Here is a 24,671-nt window from a genome sequence, read left to right on the forward strand (position 1 = left end):
TTGTTGTGTGCCCACTGCCATACTTCTTACTGTAAAATTAGTCCTTTGGTTTTGCTTGTCCATTGTTTATGCTTGAAGATACAATGCTCTGTAGACATTTGGGTTTTGGAGCTAGTTGAGGTTTTATGAAGCAGAAAATATACAGAACATATGTCAATGCTAGTCAAGATGAATCACCCCCAGGGTGAAGGGGGTCTAATGTCAAATTGACACTAAGTGGCTCTTTGGTGTTTTCCTCAAATGGTGCCATATTGGGAGTTGAACATTGTTCTGTGTTTCTGACAGATTGCATATATGTTTTTGTTAATTGGAATGTCTAGTCTACTGGCATTTAATATAGTTATCAGGACTGGTTTGATTCATCCATTTTGAAGAGACGGGGGAGTGGGGGCAGTGGGGTGATTAATCATCAGATTAAGGGGTGCTGAATCAAGGGGGGGTCTGACAAGCCAGCAGCTTGGGGTTCTGCAGCCACGGCCCCAAATGCCAAAGTTGAAGGTGCGTGGCACCATGTGCGTGGGGTGGGGTGGGGTGGGTGGGTCCTGGTCTTTGGCTTCTGGATTCGGACCTGTTTTGGCAACAAACACGTCTCAGCCTGTCAGAAAGCAAAAGGTCATTGATTCTTCAGTGTCAGGAGTCTGATGATGCTGATGAAGATTATGGAAGAGATTCAGGCTCTTCCAGCTAAGAAAATTTGACCATCTCTCCAAGAAGCTAAAAGTAACAGGCAGTCTGGAAAGAATTCACAAGAATACAGGGAGGACTCAGAAGAAAAATATGTGAAGACCAAGAAGGATGATTCTCACTCTGCAGAGGACAGTGAAGATGAAAGAGATCCTAAAAATGTGCACCAGCAACAGCAGGCAGCCTCTTAAGCAGCTTCCAGTCACAGAGAGATGCTCATGGAAGATGTGAGCAGTGGAGAAGAGCAAGAAGAGGAGTCAGAGGCACCATTCCAGGAGAAAGATTCAGGCAGCAATGATGATTTCCTAGTGGAAGATGTTGATGATAGTGACTATGGCAGCTCAAAAAAGAAAAAGAAAATGATGGTTAAGAAGTCCAAAGCTGAGAGAAAAGAAAAGAAAATTCCCAGACCCAGGCCAAAGGCTACAGTGATGCCAAGCCCTGTGAAAGACAAAAGGAAAAGCAGGTGGCCCCATAGCTTCAAAGGCTTCAAGGGAAAAGATTCCTTCTCTTAAAGAAGAAGTCAAGGAACCAGAAAGCCTTCCAGAAAAGAAATCCTCTGAAGGCCCTCCACTGGAGAAATCTGGGGACAAAGGGTCTGAAGATGAAGCCTGGTCTGGGGAGGATTAAAAAAGTGATGATGGTTTGGGAGGAGATTTTATTTAAACAAAAGAAAAAAGAAAAAAGAGGGAAAAAGAAAGAAAACCTACTTACCATACAACATGTTTTTGGCTATGGCTTCATGCTTTCAATGTTTTGTTTTGTTTTGTTTTTTCCTTTTCTTGAATATAACATTCTCTCTCTCTCTCCCTCCCTCTTAAAGAAAATCATTGTATGTTTCATTATCTTTTTGTCTATTGGTTTTCTCTTTGCCATCACCCCTTTTTCTATTCCTTCCCAATGAAAGCCATGTCAGAGTAATCACTGGATTGACTGCTTCGTCTTTTTATTTTTAATGGAAGGTATACCACAGTTGTAAAGCAATAAGATTTGAGATGAACGCTATAGAAATTTTGCTTTTTCTGAACGGTAGCAAGTTGAACAGCAGTCAAAACACGTAGAAGGATTTTAGTTAAAAATGATTGCTGGACTTAGAAAAAATAAGTTGTCATCTAATATAAGATTATATATCAATATACACAAGTATAGATGTCTAAAAATAATCAGGATGTTGAACTTCCACTGACTGGGCAGTTAGGAGATAAAGCTGAATCCTGAATTGTTACTAAAAGTGTTCATATTTTTTGCCTTGGGAGCAGGGCAGAGAATGGTATTACCTGACCTTGTTTGAGACTGTGGGTTTTTGCTTTTGTTTTTTGTTTTTTTGTTTTTAATTTCAAGTCACTTGTTATCCCAAAGAGAACTGGAACCAGTCCAGCTACAGTCTTTCAGGGACTTGAAAAAAAAAAGGAAAAAAAAAAGGTGAGGTCTGCCGAAACTTAAATCACTCAATTTCCTATTTCACTTTATAATGGTTCATGTTTTTGAATATATATGTATGTATTCTGTTTCTTGGGTAAAACTTTACCAAGGATCAGAAAAAACCCAAAACCTAGAATTTAAATGGCAAGATCTGTACCCCAGAGTGGATTTCTTCTTAACTGACAACGTTTAGGTTTTAAGAAAATAAAATACCAATTAATGTGAACCTCAAATACAAACCCTTGAGATTTTCCCTTATAAAGACAGAAAATTGAAATTATTTTATGTCATAAATATGCACTCAGATGACGCCCCCAATAATATAATTATGATTATGGTTGGGTTAAGTTTTCATCTTGTTATTGGTTTTCTATGTTACCATTTGGTCTTTCGTTTTTTCCCCATTGCTTGGTATCAGGAGTTTGCTGCTTCATTAAGTAAATTGCCTTCTGTTGCATTATTCAAGTACCTTTAGAAATCCAATCTCCTATATTATATTACTAACTACACTTCCTTCATTTATCTTTATTTTAAAAACAAGGTACATCTTTAACTTATCACCCTCTGCTTCAAAGTAATGCTCTATCACCTCTTACTTAATGTAAAACATATTGACAATATACCTTTCCTTACCGCTTTTCTATTTCTGGGCTGTTGTTTCATACTGTTTGCTTTTAAATATATTATAAACGTCAAAATATGATGTTATTACTATTTACTTTAAACAGTGGTCTTTTTAAAATTAAGAAAGTGTAAAAGCAAATTTCAAATTAGCTATGTATTAAGCATTCCTACTCTTTATTCCTTCACATAAATTGAGTTTCTATAGGCTATCTGTTCCTTCAAAAGAATTCTCTTGAACATTGAATTTTAGTCTGCTGCTAACAAATTCAGCATTTTTTTGACAAAAATGTTTTAATTTTCTCTTTATTTTTGAATATTTTTTGGTGCAATATATTGAATTCCAGATTGACATGTTTTTTTTAAATTTGAGCATTTTAAAATGTTGTTTCACTGTCTTCTGAAATGTATAATTTCCTATTTAAAAAGTCAGTGGTTTCTCTTGTCAGTTTTTGCTGTGTGTCTATAATGTGTCTTTTTTATTTGGCACTTTTTAAGATTTTTCTGTTTATCATTGAGTTTTAGCCATTTGACAATGATATACCTAAGTGTGCTTTCTTTGCATTTATGTGAATTGTGGTTCTTTCATACTGCTGGATACGTGGGCTGATATTTTTAAAAACATTTTTACACATATTTACCAGTGCTTGATATTGACCTGTAGATAACTGAGGCTTTGTTTGTTTGTTTGTTTTTATTCTTTTAAAGTTTGTGCTTCAGTTTGCATCATTTTTATGGACTGTCTTCAATTCATTCTGTGCTTTTTTTTTTTTTTTTTCATTTCAGACATTGTATTTTTTAGTTTTAGAACATCTTTTGGATAGTTGTCCTTTCTCTACCAAGATTTCCTCAGATGTTTATTTATTATATCCATTTTGTCCTTTAAATATTTGAACATGCTAATCATAGGTATCAGTGTCTTTCTCATAATTCTGCTCTCTGTGTCATATCTGTATCTGTGTCTACTGACTGTTCTTCATTTTTCCTGATTTATTCACATGCTTCATATTTTTGTTGGTATACTGGGTACTGTGGATATTATATTGCTGAAACCCAAATTATGTGACCTCTTTTAAGGAATATTAAGTATTCTTCTGGCAAGTGATTAATTTATTCACAGATCAGCTTGATCCTGTAAGGCTTGGGCATATCTGGAATAGCCCTATTCCTAAATTTGGTCTGAAATAAAAGTTTTCTAGTGTTTAGTGAGGTTTATCTACTCTGCTTAGAACTCTAGTATTCTCAGCACTGAGAAACATCTAGAATTTTCATTCAGCTCTCGTTCAGATCTCTTTCAGATCCCAAGATATCACACCTTGAACAAATGCAACTTAGTGTTTCGTAAAAGAGTCTAAACAGCCCCTGCAGGGTGCTGGGTGGCTCAGTCGATTAAGCGTCTGATGCCTGACTTCGGCTCAGGTCATGATCTCATGGTTCCTGAGTTCAAGCCCTGCACCAGGCTCTGTGCTGACATCTCAGAGCCTGGAGCCTGCTTTGGATTCTGTGTCTCCCTCTCTCTCTGCCCCTCTGCTGCTCATGCTCTATCTCTGTCTCTCAAAAATAAATAAATTTTGGGTGCCTGGATGGCTCAGTCGGTTAAGCGTCGGACTTCACTCAAGTCATGATCTGGCGGTTTGTGAATTTGAGTCCCACGTTGGGCTCTGTGCTGACAGCTCAGAGCCTGGAGTCTGCTTCAGATTCTGTGCCTCCCTCTCTCTCTGCCCCTCCCCCGCTCATGCTGTCTCTCTCTTTCTCAAAAATAAACACCAATAATAATAACAATAAACAAATAGATGTTAAAAATTTTTTTTAAATAAATAAAATAAACAGCCCCCCGCAGATTTCTGGATTTCCTTCTCTGTGTATGTCTTCTCCCCAGCATTCTGTCTCATAAATGTCCGTCTCAAGCAGCAGCCCCAAGTCATCATGAAAAGTTTTGTTTGTCCAGCAGTTCTCCTGGTCTATATTTGTCTCCACTATATTTCTATATTTCTCAACCACCCAGTTTGGAAGGTATCCCTAGATAGGAAGCTAAGGTTAATGTGGAGTTTACTTAACATGTGTTCCTTTTTTTAAGGATCATATCTCGGCACTGTCTGTGCATTGATAGCACCATTTCATAGATGTTTATGGTTGGAGAGTAAGTCAGCACCTGTTATTCCCTAATGGCTATAATCACGATTTCTCTCCTTCCTCTGTAAAAACAAATAGCTACCTTTGCATTGTGGCTTATTCTTTTCAAAGCCCTTCCATGTATTATTTAATATGTTCTCACAGTGTTATCAAATGAATTAGCACTCATGATGATAATCAGGGAAGAAGGAAAGTTAAATTCCATATTTTTTATGAGGATACTAGCCTCAAGGAGAATAAGTGATTTTAGCTTAAACCATCTGGATTGGTCTTGATTTTTCTAAGTTTTATTTCAGTACTCTGTCCACTGTGCAATGCTGTCTCAAGGAAAACCAAAATTCTTTACTTTTTAAGTATAATAACTTCTAGGTTTTTATTTTATTTATTCTATTTGTTTAAGCATATGCTTTCCCTTTACAAGTTACAATTTATCAGAAATCTGGAGATGTTTAACCATTTTTTTCCTTAGGTCTTTCCTTTCCTGGTTTTGCTTCTTTCACACATTCTAAGAAATTCAATGTTAGATGTGTCTATTTGTATGACTGACCTTGTTAGCAAATTATATGAAAACATGAATGACCACTAGTTTCATTTTAATTACACTTTTGATGTGGATGTTAAAAATACTGACATAATTTACGTTTTTGTGATAGAATTATACTGTCCAAAGGAAGACATTGCATCCATCCTATTCTTTTTTCTTTCTATTTTTATTTTATTTTACTTATTATTTTTTAAATATAATTTATTGTCCAATTGGTTTCCATACAACACCCAGTGCTCATCCCAACAAGTGCCCTCCCCCATGCCCATCACCCACTTTCCCCATTTTCCATCCTATTCTTAATATAAAGTCACCACAGTTGTAATTTAATATTAATATGATTATCTTTATCTCAATCCCAGCACTATGTTTGACTTTAAGCCTCCAAAGGCAAGTAAAGACTATGCGTCTTGTTTAACCACGAGTCCTTGTTATAATAACTGGCTTATAATAGATGCTCATTAAGTATTTATTGAAAGAGTGAATCATGAATACTGATTAGTTCATATCTGGAGCTTTGCATTCAATTCTAAGGATCGCAGTTTAACAAGGTCATGACAAAATGGATGAAATAGAGGGAAGAGTGGCCTGGATGGTCAAGGATAAAGAAAGAATGGTTGAAATTGAAGATATTAAGCTTAAAGTCTAACAAACTTTATATAATGCTACTTTATTATATAGTGCATTGTATAATGTATTAATGTGAATATAATGACTGATTTAAAATGTTTGTGCATATAATGCATGCTTTATGTATATATGGAATGCATATTGATGACCGCTTTAAAAGATTTGAAATCATCCTAAATAGGTTGGGAGGTATGGTAGACATTCTCTGTGATGCTTCGTATAAAAATCATTAGGCCTAGTGGGTGATGTTTCAGAGAGGCAAATTTTCAACTCAGTGTAGGTAGGGACTCTCCAGATAAAGATAGACAATTTGAATAAAAGGCCTTAAGGATATAGTGGGACCTATGAGGTTTCTTAGTTCTAGAAACTGAATTTGCCTATTGGGCATCATAGAAGCAATTTTTTCATCATCTTGGAAAACAGATCAGGTGAGCTTTATATTTAATCCCTAATTAAGTGTGTAAAAATGTGATTTCATCACTCAACAAATGTTTATTGAGCTCCCAGTATGTGCAAACCCAATATGTGCAAAATAGGAAAAAACTTTATACTATAGAGAGTGCTTATTTTCAAACTCTCACTTCAGAGGAGATTGTGAAATTCTTTTCCTATACCCTTATTTGGAATTGTGGCTTCCTGTGAGAGGTGTTACTACCAGAAGTGTGTGATGCATGCAAGCACATGTACACACACACCTGCACATACACACACGTGCACACATACACAGAGGGGGAAAAAAAAAGAACAAAGAAAGTTCCAGAACAGCTGTTGACTTGGCATGTTCTTTGCCAAAAATTAGAGTAATTATATTTTCAAAGGATTGTCAAGATTTAGAAAATAAACTATTAGGACAAAAGATCATCGAAACAGAGATCGTGGAAAGCACGAAACACTTCGGTAAGGAAGGATTGTTCCCTGTGACGTAATCTGAGAACAATCTATGTAACATGTTTAAGCTCAGTTTTTAAATTATACCCTTTCTGAAAGTTTTCCATTCTCTGGTTTGCTTTGCGAAAATTTACAGAGGACCCAAACTGCCTCTTGAACTGCCATTAACAAATATACAGCATATTACCTCTCAGTTCGAAAATGCCGACACTAAGAAATTTGAACTTTCTCAACCTCAACAGCTTATAAGTATACATGAAGTCATATACATATCTAAATTAATAAGAAAGTTGTCTGGGTGGCTCAATTGGTTAAGTGCCCAACTCTTGATTTTGGCTTAGGTCATGATCTCATGGTCAAGGGATCAAGCCCCATGTCAGGCTCGGTGCTAGGTGTGGAGCCTGCTTAAGGTTCTCCCCCTCCCTCTCCCTCTGCTCTTCCCTTGTGCATGCTCTCCTCTCTCAAAAAAAAAAAAAATTAAAAATTTAATAAGAGAGATGATTGTCCTATCTAGTAATAAGACATATACTTTAGCTTCTTGCAAAGACTTTGGATTCATATATGTTAGTCTTCCAGGGTCTGAAAATGTTTAAAAGTAAATACACATGTAGATATGCAACTGGACAATTTCAAAACCTGCCCTGCATGGTGTAGCCATTCCCTGCTGTGATGGCCACTGTCCAAGCTAGGGGTCCTCAGATCTGGAATGTTCTGCCACTTCTCCTTGCCTCTATGTTGGGTTTATCTCCTGACAAGTGCTCCAGTTCCTCCATAGACAGTGTACTTACTGTTTCATAGGTGCGGTGAGCACCTTTATTGCTCTGTACTACCTAGATCCAGCATCTCCTTTCCGAAGGTGCTTCCACTCTGCCAGTGTGGTGTCGCGTGCACTGGCTGACTTGTTTTCCACTTCAGAGTGTGGTAATCTCTCTGTGGCTTTTCTGGGAAGAGATATCATCTGTTAGTGGTTCCTTCAGCCCTATGGGACCCCAAAGCAGTGTGGAGACCATGGAGGAGATTATAGGGAAAAGTTCCCTCCTGTTTGTGAGGTTCAAACACAGTGTTTCTTGGGCCCAGGTATGTGACAGAGCTCAGTAAATCCACCCTTTTAGTATACCCTAAAATTTCTTCCTCCTTTGCATATGGATATACATTCAAGGACGTGGGCCAGCAGCAGGTTTCAACAACAGCTCTCAAACTGTCCTGAGAATCTCTATTCCCTGTTAACTATTAGGGTCTTATGACTAAGTCAAAGTCATGGTTACATGATCCATGTTACCCTAAGAGTAGATTTTTCCTCTAGGAGAATTCTTACCCTCCATGTAAATACATGCTTCTTAATTTTGTCCTATCTATCTATCATCTATCTATCTATCTATCTATCTATCTATCTATCTATGTTTATTTATTTATTTTGAGACAGAGACAGAGCAATGGGGGTGGTGGTGCAGAGAGAGAATCCCAAGTAGGCTACTCACATTGTTAGCGCAGAGCCCAATGTGGGGCTCAATGTCACAACAGATGGAGACCTGAGTCAGAATCAAGAGTCAGATGCTTAGCTGACTGAGCCACCCAGGCGCCTCTGTCCCATTTATAATCCCCCAAATGCTCAGTTATGTCTAGATGTCCAAGAGTAAACACAATATAGATATACACTGTAAGGCAGGATATAGGATACAGTAACATTTCAGAAGAATCTCTGATGTTCAGAAACCATTACTAGACTACTTGAATTTCCTGGTGTACATTTAGAAATACTCTATAAAGCATACATGAAGCTCAAAGGAAAGAGATTTCATGTCATGGAAAAATCAAATAACTATGACTGACTATAAAAATAATTATAGGCTGACCTTAGTTTTTTCTTTTTTCCAGAGTATCTGCAGTGTTTTCTCATTACTTTCTAAAAAAAAACTAGTACTGATTGGGTAAAGAAGGATCCATTTCCTACCCTGTCTCCTACCCTTGTAATATGCTCATTTGGGGGCAGATAATCTTGGAACTGCTGACTCCCTACACCAAGTGTGAATCATGGCACTAAGTAGGAATCTGATCTTTGATTAAATGATCTTCCTACTAGAAAATCTGAACATACGATATCTTGATAACACCTTTTTTAAAGCAAGTAAAATTTGTGTTCATTACTGGGAGATTTTATGAGTGGCATTATAGTTTGGATTTATCCAGCACTTGCTCATGCATTCTCTCTCTCCCTCTTTCTCTTTGTGTATGTGTGTATCCTTTTATCCACACACACACACATATGCATGCGCACACACACATTATATACATAATCTGTATATGATTTTCTTTTCAGATACACTGTTGGCCTTTTTAGACATAAACATCAAGAAATATTAGGCTAGGCTAGACACAAAGAGGACACCTGACTTCATAAAGTTCACAAAGGAAATGAATTTAGATAATATATTCTTATCTCACTAAGGGACATGTTAGGTAGGATGCATTTCTTCCTGATTACTTGACTGATAGCCTCTTTCCATGTCTTATGCTATGAAACAAGGGCAATATCCAAGTGTTATGGACTAGATATTTGTGTCAGTTTGTATGTTGAAATCTAATCCCCAATGTGGTAGTATTGACAGGTTGCACTTCCCTATGCTTCTGGGTGTTTGGGGTGACCATATTGTTTTACCCTGATGAATAATATGTGAGGGGAGATTATGTTTGTCATTTCTGGGCAGAAATTTAAGGAAGCTATGTGTTTTGCCATATTGCCCTTTTTCCCCTGTCTCAGTCACATGGGATCATGTGTTGAGATGGAGGTTCTATCAGTCTGTAATGTGGGTGACTATGATGAGCAGTCTCCATGCTACCCTGCAAGGCATGGACTAGGTGAGTAAAACATAAACTTTGCTTATGAAAAGCCACTGAGATTTGGGTGTGCTTGTTAGTGCACAGCCTAGCTTATCCTGATTAGTATACTCATTAATGTAAATTAAAAAGCTAGTTTCTTGGCATATGATCCCATTTAATTTACAATCACTTATTGAAATCTGTGCATAAGGAACAGCAGTAGGTATTCATTTGAGATGCAGATATAGAAATCAGTAAAACTCAAGTCATTGCCTTTAAGATGCTCGGACTTTATTCTCTGGAGAGTTTGACCCTTAATAGCAGAATACAGGTTATGTTATGCTGCGTAATTCTATTATGTATGTTGGAAAATAAGCATAAGAATTATCAAGGGGTAGTGTAGTTTGTGTGTGTGTGTGTGTGTGTGTGGTGGAGGGGGAGGAGATGTAGCAAACAAGTCCCTAAGTGCAAAGCAGAGGAAATGCAAATTCAAATGATACAAAAAAAAAGGCAGAAATTGGTAGAAGGTATTACCAAGGATTAGATGTCTACCTAGGTGAAATGAAGCCAATAGAGAAAGGGAAGAATTAGTTGCTTCAACCTGCAATATTAGGGTTCAATGCAAATATAAGTGTAGTAAGAGATCTGGGGTGGGAACTAGAGTTCCAGAAAGAAGAACAGTCAGGAACATCTGCCGTATAAAAGGTGGGGGTTAGATAGGGAAGCTGTAGCCCAAATGCACAGAAATACTCCAGGTGAAAAGAGATCATGGGCCCAAGTAGACAGTGGGCAGCCAACCAAGTTCCTACAGTATATGACACTAACGTAAAAAATGGGTTCTATCTTGGTACTGCCATTTCCTTGTTATTTAAATTTGAGCCCGTTACCTAGTTTCTTTAATTCCTTAATCTGTACAATAAGAATAATTTAATTAGTGTCTACCTCGTAATTGTCATGTGAGCATTAAGTGAAGGAATCCCTATAAAGATTATATGATGGCGTCTGACAGATACTAAGTGCATAGCAAAAGTGAACTATCATTTTTATTATGGCTATCATTGTGTGATTATCCTTTCCCTAGAGTTCTAAACAGTGAGTGTCTTGGGTCACAAAATTTGGGTGACTCCATTAAAAATAAACATGTGAAATAATACTGAAGCCTGACTGATTTGGTGGAACCAATGTGCAATGTTAAGCCTAGTAATTAAGTAATTATTTTTCTTTATTTGCTTGATGTCTGGTTTCATCATTTTGATTATATGGAAGTACATTATTTGGTTTTCATAGAACTTTAGCAATTCTCTCTAAAGGGAAAAGAAAAGCTTTTGGTGAAGCCATTACAACGGTTCCTTTTCCTGATTTTTATTTCATCCTCTTTAATCCATTATGGGTTTTTTAATTCATTCAGTGTATTTGGTTAAAATCTTTCTCTTTCTTCCCACTTGCTTCCAAAAATGCATTTGCTATTAAACTCATTTTGTAAATGTGATACACTGATATGAGTTTTCTGCACATTTTTATGATGCTGACACCAGTGAATACTAAGAGGAGGTTGAAACTGTTGGGGTTTTATGTGACTTTGATGACAGATATCGTTAAGGCTTTCTTTTCTGCTTTATGGTTTGAGCAATGGTACCTCTTTTTTCAAAATGTGAAAGATAACATTTCTATAATGTTAAGAAGAAGAAACAGTAATTCGAAAGAATAAGCAGACACCCTGGCTCTAAGAAATGAAGGCATAAGAAAAATGAAGGGTACAACTTAGATTTGACTAAGGGTGTTTCAGGGCTCATGTCTGTTTTTGTCAATGATTATTTGGGTAATAAATGCTTTATCTTCTCTCATGACAAACCCAGGCCTGCTTCTGAGTCAGACGTTCGGCTAAACAATGAGCAAGTATTTTTAATTCTTTGCTCTCTTAAGGGTTGTAAAAGAGAAAATGACATCTATGTCTTTGCATATGTTTACTTTGAAGTCATATTACAGAAGACTAGTATTTGGGGGAAGAAGGGATTTTTATAAAAGGAAGGAGGCAGATGGGTAGACAAATTACTGGGAATGTGTAAAGGCTAACTAATTTGTGCAATAAGAAAAACACTAATATTTAGCAGCGGTGCTCATCTTAAAAACTGTATTCCTCTTACGCCTGTCTCCTCTCTCTTCTTTCTAAATATGAGGCATGCACTTTTGTTTATGTGCCTATTTAAAATTCTCTCATTTATTTACATGAACTTTTGTCCCCTCCCCCGCTCCCCCCCCCTCCCAAATCCACTCAGATGTGTTGTATGTCTGTGAATTATACCCCAAGTGTGACAGACGATGACTATTTGGAGGATGCCAAGTAGCAGTTGCCCTAGCAACAATAACCAGGGGATGCTTCTCAGAACTTCTGTCTCCTCTCTTCCCAGTCATTTTCCCTGTTTTGAGAGTTAGATAACGTGGTTACCAGAATTAGTGGAAGCTGGTTCTTCCCGCAAGCCCACCTGCAGCCAGCATAATGAAAGAGAAAACTCAGAGATGTCTGCCTTTTTCTTACTATCAGGGGAAATTGAGCATACCTCTGCTCTGCAGTCAAGATTGAAAGGAGACACACTCCTAGACGGAAAAGAGCTGTGTGCTCTCATACCCTAATAAGTGCTTGATGGTAGGAGAATTGTCAGAACTGCTACCGAAAACTACCTGTGAGGAATGAAAAAAAAATCATTGTTGAATTTCCACACGTGGGCTAAAAGAACAGTATGTAAATTGGACTGCAAGTTGCTATGTCCTGCAAGTAGACATTTCTGGGCTGTTCTGAATCTGATGTGGCAGATTTCATGTTACTTTCTTAAATGAAGAAAACCTAAAACAATTGGAGTGTCATCTAGATAGTGAAATGGAAAACTTTGTTTAGTTACTAATGACTTTATTGATATGTATATCCTCTCCCCCAAATAAATACTCATATTAAACATAAAGAATGAAGTTTAAAGAAAATACTATTTGGCTAGAGAAACTGAGTGGATTTCTGTGAAGCAAAAGAAGCTTAAGTTTCTGGGTCTCTCACTTGCAAAGGCCCCTTCCAAGTCCCTGTATGTAAATTTGCATTTGTAAATACATTACTATTATTCTTAAAAAGCCACTTTGATTATATGTACTCTAAGCTCCACAAATTCTGCATCCATCTCTCAAAACAAGAGGAAATATAAGTGACTTATTTGATCACATCTTGCCTTTTTATCACTTTTTCTGATATTTACATTTGCAACCTTGTAGCTTTGTTTTGAATCCTCATGTCTGCTTTTACTGTTTTATCTTTTGCTTTGGGAGATATTATAGATCTTCCATTAATCTCAAACTTGCACATTTTTAAACAAAAGCAGCAAAAAACATGGAGTGTGCATACACCATTGTACCTTCAAAACCATTAAATAAAAATTATGAGTAGAGAAAGAAATGCTTAATGATAGCAAATAAACAGATCTAGTTTTATTTATTTATTTATTTATTTATTTATTTATTTATTTAAATGTTTATTTATTTTTGAGAGAGACAAAGAGACAGAGTGCGACTAGGGGAAGAGAAGAGAGAGAGGGAGACACAGAATCCGAAGCAGGCTCCAGGCTCCGAGCTGGCAGCACAGAGCCCAACGCAGGGCTCGAACTCAAGAACAGTGAGATCATGACCTGAGCCAAAGTCAGATGCTCAACCGACTGAGCCACACAGGCGCCCCATGATCTAGTTATTTTTAAAAAGCTAATTTATCTCTTAACCATGCTATTTAGGGTCTATTCTATGTAATTTTCTGTGGCAAACATCTGATTGCTGACTGGAAGAAGTTTCTGTATAATGTCAATGATAAACACAATTAAATAAGTGTTTAATGCAGGTTTGTTCTGAATTCTTTTCCCATATCCCTTGAATGAACAGTTTTCATCATATATATGCCAATAATATTTGAAGGGTATGCCCCATGATGCTTTAGGTGTACATCAAATAAACAGTATTTTATAAAAAATATACTAGAAATTTTTGGTAATTATTTGAACCTAATACTTCATGATAACTGTTACTCTGGGTAACTAGTCATGGTAACTACCCTTTGAAAGGGATGGTAAAACTGAAAAGTCTTTGTACTTCTTCTAATTACATTTAACACCATTTACCTTTTGTAGAAATTCCAGTTCCTCGACCAAAACGTGTGCTTCTAAGAACAGAGTCTATATTTGGATTTTATATCCCAAGAACACAGAACCTTGAACCTAATAGAATCTAATGTGTATTCCTTTTTAGTTGGATCTTAAATAATGAATTTCTCAAGAACTTTCCTCTTAGACCCTATAACTTACAGGGCTGATCTTGTGAATCCCATAGTAGACACTATTTATAAATATAAATATTTATCTTTATAAAAATATAAATATTTAAAAGTAGGTAATATATTCATGTAATTCAAAATTTAAAAAGTACAAAAGGAAATATGTGCACTGAAAAAAATTCCACTCCACTTTTTTCAGAGCTATTTTAGGTATATGCAAACAAAAATATACACATTCTCTTTAGCTTAGTATATAAACTGTACGGTCTTAATATTTTTTTAACACTTTTGTAAATTGCCTCATATATGCAAACAAACAAAAAACTGTGTTTTCATTCTATGCTATGGTTACATTGCATCTAATTTATTTATATATGTAGTATAATTTATTAAACAGGTATTTTGTTGATGGATATTTTGGCATTTTCCAAATCTTGCTTATTGAAACTGCATTGCAATGAATAACTTTGTACATGACAACACATATTGTACAAATGAGAAAAATACTATAAGCCCTATTTCTATTTCTGAAACAAGGGTCAAAAGTTACATGTTTTTATATATTGACAGATATTGCCAGATTGTTTTCCATACAGGTTGACTTAATTTATATTCACAATCAAAATACTCGTTTCTTTTATTCTTACTCACAGAATGTGCTATCAAATTTTCAGTCTTTGCCAATAAGTAGGTACAAAAAACAGTCACTATAGTCCTAAATTATATGTTTCTGTATTTGGAGGTTATACTGTTTTCATATGTTTAAAAACATTTGAATTTATTTTCAGTTTATCATAACACTGTTTATCTCCTTTCTTGCACTCAGGCAATCTGTAAATATTGTACTTATTTATTTATTTCTGTCCTTGGTCATCATTCGTCTTTTTGATTATTGTACAGGCTCCTTGAAGGTCAGTACTTCACTTTCTTGTTCATCACTGACTCATCAGCTCCAGCTCAGCACCTTTCCCAGCAGGCATTCTGGAAATACTGTCGGACGAATGATTTAGTGGAATAATGTGAGCCCACCAGAAGGTCTCTAGTAAGTTGCCACGGATCTCTGTCCTTGATGCTATGCCCAGTTACCTCTGAGTCTCCTAAACAGTGTCCTTTATGATTATTTTGAAAGTTTGCTGAGCTATTTGAAATAGAATTGAGAAACACAATACTTAAAGAGATTCCTACTTCATATTTTAGAATATAACTTCCTTATTTATGGCTTCTTCAAAATAACTAAATTGCAATCATACTTTTGTTTTCCATAAGGGAGAAGGTTCTCTAATGGGAATTTTAGGTTACTTAATTTTTTTATACTTTCATGGAAAGGGAAACAAAGATGAATATGGGAAATAGGTAAAGAATAAATATGTTTATTTACAGACCTCAATATTGTATATTGGGAGCTGAAAAACTTTTCTGTGAAGTAGCACACAAAGTTTGCTACACGGAACTTTGTCATTGAATAAGACTGTAGAGTTTTCAGGAATGTGATTGTTTTAAAAATTAATTGTCAATTAAAATACTGGGTTCCAAAGCTTGCTTGGTACAAAGTGTTTAAAGGGCATTGTCAGTTATATAGAAGTCTGACTTCATTCTGAGCAGGGCCATACCCCTGAGATGTTGTCTTGTTAACTGATTTTGGAATTTGCCCAGAAGAACCCAGAAAAGGGAGACTGGAGATCTAGGTAGTTGGGCAAGACGGGTTTCTGATTCTAGGAGAAGACAGAAGGGCCTTGTAATGTGTCTTGGGCAAAAAAAAAAAGCAGGCATGGGTGGTATACTCAAAGAGACATGCTACTTTATAACCTGTTTTAAGGTTTTTCTTTTTCCCCCCTGCATTATAATTCCTTGATGGAATCCTTAAAACTTCAGTTCAATTTCTCAAACTAATATAGTCTCAGGTAAACTGCTATAGGGAAGCCAAAGTGTGGATATATATTCATGACTTCGGGTGAAATTGTACAAACAGAACAAGATCAGCCAAGAGAAACAATGATGGACAGAAGCAATTGTTGAAGAATCCCAGCTGGTCAGAATTGAGAGATGACAAGTAACAGCCTAGATATATAAGTGCAACCCACATTGTGGGGACCTCAGAAACAACAGAAATGGGGTCTGAACTTCCTGTACTCACGAGAATGGGACTTGGATTATAGTTAAATGGTAACAAATAAGCATAGAAGACTGGGAACTTTGGGGTATATGCAAATGTGGTTTCAAGACATTGCTTATAGATATTTGTTACAGGTCCTCAGTGTAGTTCAAGAGTGGTTCTTGTCTCATATTTCAGTGCTTACTTTGTACACTTTCAAAAAATTACTGCTACGTGTTCATGTGCATTAGTATTTTTTCCCTAACCAGATTATAAACTCCTTGAAAAAATAAGGATTAATTCTTACACATCAAGCTTATCTCTCATTGTACCGAACATGATAACCAATAGTATGGTGCTCAGCATATGTTTATTGAATGACACTTTATTGGACAGTTCTTTTTTAGGACTATATGGCCTATGGCCTCAAATGATTCTCATCACCTGAAATAAGATCTTAAATATGTTTTACATCTCCGTTCTTATGATAATGTGATCTTTTCACTTACGATGGGTTTGCTTTTTTTCATTACCATCCTCACTTAACTCTGAGTGTCTGGCCCCCTCAGTAACACTTGAATTTCAAGATTCCTTATAAAGAACAACAAGATAACTGAACTGAATTCTTCTCTTATGCTAAAATAAAATCAACAATGAATTCATATTTCAAATCTATGCTCATGTTTTGGACATAATTCATGAATACTTAAGTCCACATGTCCTGTGGCTATCCAGAGACTTATGCAAACATGAAGTACAAACATGTTTTAAAGTTCTGAGCAGACCTGTGACCAGCTCACACATCTTAAGAAATCTTTTTTTTTTTCCTCCCAAAGGATCCTGTTCTCAAACTTTTAGAAGTTTAACTTATTTAAGTGTTCTCAAAGCTGTATAAATTACACTTGTTTCCTATGACTGCAAAAGCTTACCAATTAACAAGTGAATAAAATAATACACATCTGACCTCCTCTATGGGGTGGGAAGGATTGAGGAGAGGAGGAGAGGAAAAGAAAGCAACTGATTCCTCAGTCCCACACACACACAGTCCCCTCACTGACCGCATTACTGAGTTTGATCAGAAATCCTGCCTGCAGCTCATGAGTTAAGAAAACAAACCACCCCAAGGATGGAAGTGTTATTTACTTTTCTAAACATTTTCAAGAATAACACAACCAGTACTTCCAATCAGGCTGGGCATCCTAGGTGGCTCCATCATAGTTTTGAATAGTGAGTTTCCAGGATTGGTAGCAGAGAAAGTCCTTCTTAATAAAAAATTAAAAATGGGGGAGAGGGGGGAGATCAGGGGTTGGTTATTCCCTCTGCTTATGCACAGCACGTTCCCAGAGACTGTGCAGCTGACGCACAGCAGACTTTTAGTTTTTGTTCAGGTCTGGTTTTGATCTGCAGTGTTCAGGGATAAGCAATTCCTTTCAAGTTATTTGCAAACCTTGTCAAAGTCTGATTGCAGCATGACATTGATGACAGACTGATTATTACTTGTCTCAAAAAGCAGTGTAAGAACATATTGGCTTTCATGCCAACATCCAGCTTGTCATTAGCGTACCGTGCAAATGGCAGCGGTTTTATGCCGGAATCCTGGAAGCCGAGGCAAAAGGAGGAGTCTCTGTTTCTATTGGTTCTGGAAAGATTTCAATGAAATTTTAGGGACAGTTTTTGTTAAGTGAAATTCCTTAGACGAATGGTCTAGCTTTGAAGTGCCGTTGGTTATCTTAAGAGACATTTGTTCCGATAGGCTAGACAGAAAAAAAATAAAGAACATATATAAAGTAATATTAAAACACAAACAACTTGTTTTCATAAAGCAGATCTACTAAAGCTTAGAAGTGAATTCTGTTGCAAAGCTGTGCTTTCTTGGAAGTGCAAAGTACTAAGCTTTGGTAACGTCTCGATAAATTAAGTCAGATCCAACCAGATGAATAAATTGTCTACTGGGGGTGTGAGTTCGGCCTTGCGGTAGGTACTTTCCTCTCTGAAACCTCAGAAGCTCACTCGCCTTAGGGAAGCATATGTGTTCTGAATCCTTTCCAGGAATGAAGAACTCTCTAATTTCAATTTTATGCAGGAGTCATGAAAGCTCCCTACAGGCCTCCTTCATACTGAGGGAAAAGTTACTTGCTGGCGGCTAACTGGTCGTATCGGAAATCCTGATCTTGTGTTCCCTCCTCACACATGTTCCTTTTCCTATTTCTTGCTTCTCTTGGTAGAAAGGTAAAGCGATAATCTCATTAGGCTACAGCTGTTCATTCACAGAAGGAACAGCCACCTCCATATCTTTAAAAAAAAAATTAACCCTATAATGAGATAACTTGCTGAAGTTCATTGGAACTTTTAACTGAAAAGCAGTATGTGTACGTGAAAAATTTTAAGTTAAATGTGTAAAACGGTATTTGATGAAAGAAAAATATACCCCGAGAGGGAATCACTGATATGTACGTGTATATGTTTATTGTCCCCCGATTTTTACATAAGTTTAAGTAGAACTCAACACAGTATTCTTACCTATGTTTTATTCTCCTCACAGTATCAGGAGCCATGGAGATAAGACTTTAGGCAGTCCTGTATTCCTATCTTACTTGGGGTGGTGAGGTTCCAGACATGACTGGAGTTGACATTTGATTCATGTAAATCTGATACGTTTGTTTATGAATATGCTTGAGCTGGTCCATGTTGGTTCACAGTTTGCTAAAAGAGATAAAAGTAATCATTACAGGGGCGCCTGGGTGGCGCAGTCGGTTAAGCGTCCGACTTCAGCCAGGTCACGATCTCGCGGTCCGTGAGTTCGAGCCCCGCGTCGGGCTCTGGGCTGATGGCTCGGAGCCTGGAGCCTGTTTCCGATTCTGTGTCTCCCTCTCTCTCTGCCCCTCCCCCGTTCATGCTCTGTCTCTCTCTGTCCCAAAAATAAATAAAAAACGTTGAAAAAAAAAAAAAAAAAGTAATCATTACAAGAATAAGAAAAACTAGAACCCTGATACATTTGAAATGGTGTGTGGTGGTTAATTCTAGGACAGATGGAAAAAGAACACTCTACTCTCACCCTGAGCAGGACCTCAGCTGGCCTTTCTATGACCCAAAATGATCATCACCTTTCTCATCTTGCTCAGTTACCATCATCCTCAGAAGGAAATCTTGCAGGACGTGGGAGCTCACATTTCTGACTTGGAGATTGTAGCCGAACCTCTAGCTATATGCAATTGGCTTCATGTAGTTAAAACCTCATTTCCTTTATCTAAATAAAAATATCCAATATATTTTGCCCGTTGGAATCTATCAACCACCTCACCTTTGTAATAATCATTCAAGTGCTGTGCTTTTAAACCTTTCCCTCCCTAATCAAGGTTATAAAACAGAAGCTTCCAGTTCAAAATGGCAGACTCAGTATACACATCTAACTCCCCTACATTCCTAAATCTCAATAAAATGAGAAATAAATATTCAAAAATCATAAATATATTTTAGAATCTGAAAATAAAAAATCAGAACCCAGAACTAGATTCTTTCTGAAATTAGAATTATGTGGTTTTATATTATGAATATGATAGTTAAATGTATGTGTCAACTTGGCTGGGCCACAAGGTGCCCAGATATTTGGTAAGACGTTATTCTGAGTGTTTGTGTTTTTGGATGAGATTAGCATTTAAATTGGTGGATTCTGAATAATGCAGATTGCCCTCCATAATGTGGGCTTTATCTAATCAGTTGAAGGCCTAAATAGAACAAAAAGACCAGCCTCCCCAACACAAGAGATAATTCTACAGCAAGGGACCTTTCAACTTAAACTGGAACATTGAGTCTCCTGGATCTCCACCTACTGGCCCACTGGGCAGATTTTGGATTTGCCAGCCTCCATGCTGGCTTATTATGAATTCCTTATAATAAATCTCTTTCTCTCTATATACACATCCTGTTGGTTCTGTTAAACTGGAGAAACTTGGCTAATACAATGGACTGTATTAGGCAGAGTTAATAGCCATCTTAAACACACAGTGTTAGGTACATTGACAATGAGAGTTGTTTTTCCTTTAAAGTTAGGAACTTGTTTAAGTATCGAGTTGGCAGGTAGAGAACAAGAATGGGCAGTGACACCAAAGTCCAGATTTGATAATCAAAGTGATAGATTAAAATTATGCTTGCAGTCTAGTTGACAAAGTCAACTGTGTTTGTATGTGTCTGTGTGTGTCTGTGTTATATCTTATCTGTCTACTATCATCTATATAAACAGCTCATATCTGAAAGCTTACTGTGCCAGGCACTGTATTGAATACATCACATAGATTATCCCATTTAATTCTCACAACTACCCTATAAAGTAAGTACTATTATTATGTTTATTTAACATATAAAGGTAAATTTTAACATAGTGAATTAAAAATTTAATATAATGAATAATGTTTCTAGGCTTACATAGCTACTATGATCTGAGATTTCTGACACCATTACCTGGAATTATTTGGTCAAAATTACACAACTAGTAAATCATGGAGCTGAAATTAGAACCCAGCAGTCTGACTTCAGAGACTATGCTGTTAGGCACCATGCTCTGTGAAGAATGGAGCCAGCATATCTTTAATAGCAAATCCTGATTAGGACATTACCAGGAAAGAAAATTTTAGCCAAATTCTCTCATAAACATGTTCACAAAGAATTCTAAGTGAAATATTAGTAAATTGAATCCATATATGTATATTAAAAAACCTAGTAAATAATAATGTAGCGTGGCTTACCAGAAGGTTGCGAGGTTGGTTTTTAACACTCAAAAATCAATAGTATACTTCACAATATTAACCCTATAAAGGAGAAAAACAATATGGCCTTTTTTTTATCTTACTTTTTAAAAAAAATAAGTTTATGTATTTATTTTGAGAGAGAGAGAGAGAGAGAATCCCAAGCAGGCTCCATGCTGTCAATGCAGACCTGGTCACGAGTCTCGAACTCATAAACTGTAAGATCATGACCTGAGCTGAAATCAAGAGTCAGATGCTTAACCAACTGAGCCTCCCAGGTGCCCTGAATGTGATCATCTCAATACATATACAAAAAGCATTTGATAAAATTCCATACCCAGTCATGAAAAAACTCCTAAGCAAATTAGAAGTAGAACAGAATTTCATTAATCTAATAAAGTATATCCAGAAAAGAACTTATAGTCAGCATGTTAGTTTGTAGTAAGTATTATTGTCTTTTCCCCAGGGGTGGAAAGTGACAACGGTCGCCATTTCTAATTTTATTCAGTATGGTACTAGAGCCAATGCAATAAAGCAACAAAACAGGTGTGCCTGGGTGGCTCAGCTGGTTAAACATCCTGGCTCCTGATTTTGGCTCAGGTCATGATCTCAGGGTTTTGATATTGAGCCCTGCCCTCTTCAAGCTGGGTCTGGAGCCTGAGATTCTTTCTTTGTCCCTCCCCAACTCATGCACATGTCTTCCTCTCTCTCTCTCTCTCTCTCTCTCTCTCTCTCTCTCTCTCTCTCTCAAAAAGAAAGTAAAAATAAAAAAATAAAGTAACAAAGCAAATTAAAGTGATAGAGATTGAAGAAAACTTTAAACTGTCATTATTTGAAAATGATATGGATATGTACTTAGAAAGTTCAAGAGTTCAAATGAATGTACAAAAATGATTAGAATGATTTCACTTTAATAATTCACTGGATATAAAATCAATACACAAAATATAATTGCATTTCTATAAATTAGCAGCAAATATTAAGAAAGAAATTAATAAATGCCATTTATAATAGCACAAATAAAATCCCCAGATACTTAGAGTTCTAATGAAAAACATTCAAGTTCTCTGCATTATAAACAACAAAAAAGAGTGCCAAGAAAAATTTTTTAAAATCCAATAAATAGATGGATAGAACATGTTCTTGCATGGAAGAGCTCAGTATTAAAATGTAAGTTCTTCCAAAATTAATATACATATTCAGTGTTCTCTCAATAAAAATAACAGAAGGGTATTTTTTTTCCCTTGGTTTTGTTTGTTTGTTTTTTGTGGAGGAGGGGTAATTGTCCTGCTAATTCTAAAATATGTATGGAAATGCAGAGGACCTAGAATAGCATGGAAATCTTTTTTTTTTTTTAATATTTAATATGAGAGAGAGCACATGCACGCAGGGGAGGAGCAGAGAGAGAGGGAGAGAAGAGAATCCCAAATAGGCTCCATGCTGTCAGCACAGAGCCTACCATGGGGCTTGAACCCATGAACCGTGAGATTGTGACCTGAGCCGAAATCAAGAGTTGGTGGCTTAACAGACTGAGCTACTGAGGTGCCCTGCAAGGCAATCTTTAAAGGAGAACAGATCTGTCTGCATTGTACTGACAGAGATCCAGTCTTATTATAAAAGTGAAGTAAAACAATGTGGTATTGAACGGTATTGATGTAGAAATAAACAGGCCAATAGAACAGAGTAGGATATCCAAAACCTGACTCGACTCACACATATGGTCACCTGATTTATCAGAAAGATGCCATAGTGTTCAATGCAGAAAAGATGGTGGTTTTAATAAATTACTGAGTCAAATGAATATCAATTTGAGAAATAAGTTGGTCTGTACTTCACACCATTCACAAAATTGAATTAATAATGGAATTTAGACATAAATATGCAAGGCCAAAAAAAGACACTTCTAGAAGAAATTATAGGAGAATGCTTTCATGAGGTTGTGGTAGGAAGATTTCTTAACTGGGATAAAAATAATTGGCTATCGCTGTTTCCGATTCTGTGTCTCCCTCTCTCTCTGCCCCTCCCCCGTTCATGCTCTGTCTCTCTCTGTCCCAAAAATAAATAAACGTTGAAAAAAAAAAAAAAAATTAAAAAAAAAAAAAAAAAATAATAATAATTGGCTATCAAAGAAAAGATTAATAAGTTGAAATGCATTTAAATGAGTTAATTCTCTTCATTAAATGATAGTAGTAAGAGTATAAAAAATCATATTATCATATAAGAGAAGATGATTGTATGTATTATATATATATATCTTATATAAGTTTTATAATTTATATTTTATATATAATTTATATTTTATATATTTTTATATTATACATTATTTATATTACATATTATTTATATTTTATAATTTATAAGTTATATGTATATATACTTTATATTTTATAATTTATAAGTTATAATGTATAACTACATGTAAATAATTATATCAGTATATATGTAAAATCAAAGGACTTCTATACAAGATATATAAAGAATGCCAACAACTCAGAAAAAAAATTTTTTTTTAGTTTATTTATTTATTTTGAGAGTGAGCACAAGCAGGGGAGCGGCAGAGAAAGAATCCCAGGCTCTGCAGTCAGTTCAGAGCTGGATACAAGGCTTGAACTCATGAACTGTGGGATCATGACCTAAGCTGAAATCAAGAGTTGGACACTCAACCGACTGAGCCACCCACGCACCCCGAGAAAAAGATTTTGATGAGCAAAATGCTTGAATAATCACTTAGCCAGAGAGGATATCCAGATGGCCACTAGGCATATAAAAAGTTCAGAATCATTAGTCCTCAACTAAATATATTTATAGCCTCAATACAATAACACTACACCCAGGGAGAAGGACTAACATTTTAAAAGGCTAAAAACAGCAAGTGTTAGGGAAGATATGAATCAAGTAGAATTCTCAAACACTATACAAATTAATACCCCAATTGATAATTGCTTTGTTGGAAAATTGTTTGGTAGTATTTACCAAAGCTAGATACACACATAATCAATTCCTCTCTGAGTTGTATACACAATAGAAATGAATGTTTATGGCAACAAATAGCATGTACAGTAACATTCCCTAACTTTATTTATAGAAGTCCCAAACAGGAAACAACTCATTTATGCAGAATCAGAAAAATAAATAAATACATTAAGGTGTATTTATAAAATAAAATGTTTAGCAGCAATGAATAATAATTACAGTGAACACCGACCGATACTATAGAAGAAAGAAATTGCTTGATAGGGGTGGGAGGGTCAGTAAGAAGTATGTGTGTATTGTTTCATAAGGAACATTTAAAATTATAAAACATATTTCATATTTGAGCTTACTGAATATGAATTAAAAGCTGCAGGACTCCCATTTTGCTAATGTTGATGTATATACAGCAGGATAGCCACCAGAAATATCGCAGAAGCCAAAACCTGTCCAAGTCAAGACTTCAAATAGGCCTCAGCTGAAAGTATTCTCACCTACTAGGCTTAATAAAGACCATTCTCTGGAACCTTACACAAACAAGCATATGCATTAGTCAGTGCATGAGATTCAGTGGAGAAGACTTGGCAGAAAGACAAAAAAGAGTCTCCAAACTTCTTTGGAAAGTGTTTTGCCACTTATCCTAAAGCTATAACTCTGCCAACTGGAGTCAGTGGGCTATTATAAATTTATATATGCATTTAATCTGCCTGGAGAATTTTTTTACTTATATGTATATCAACATTTCAAAACAACCTTTTAAGATACAGAATCTTCCAAGAGGAAGGTTCTTTATAAGTGAGAGGCAGCTTTCCTTCTGAGGGACAGCAATGA

At 36.1% G+C, this 24,671-nt stretch overlaps 1 pseudogene; it reads left to right on the forward strand.

The window, feature by feature from the left end:
• The first annotated feature begins 483 nt into the window (after positions 1-483).
• Positions 484-1,314, forward strand: LOC122229235 (annotated as a pseudogene).
• Positions 1,315-24,671: the final 23,357 nt, after the last annotated feature.

Source organism: Panthera leo, chromosome C2 (genome assembly GCF_018350215.1).
Source record: "Panthera leo isolate Ple1 chromosome C2, P.leo_Ple1_pat1.1, whole genome shotgun sequence".
In the NCBI taxonomy this organism is placed as follows: domain Eukaryota; kingdom Metazoa; phylum Chordata; class Mammalia; order Carnivora; family Felidae; genus Panthera; species Panthera leo.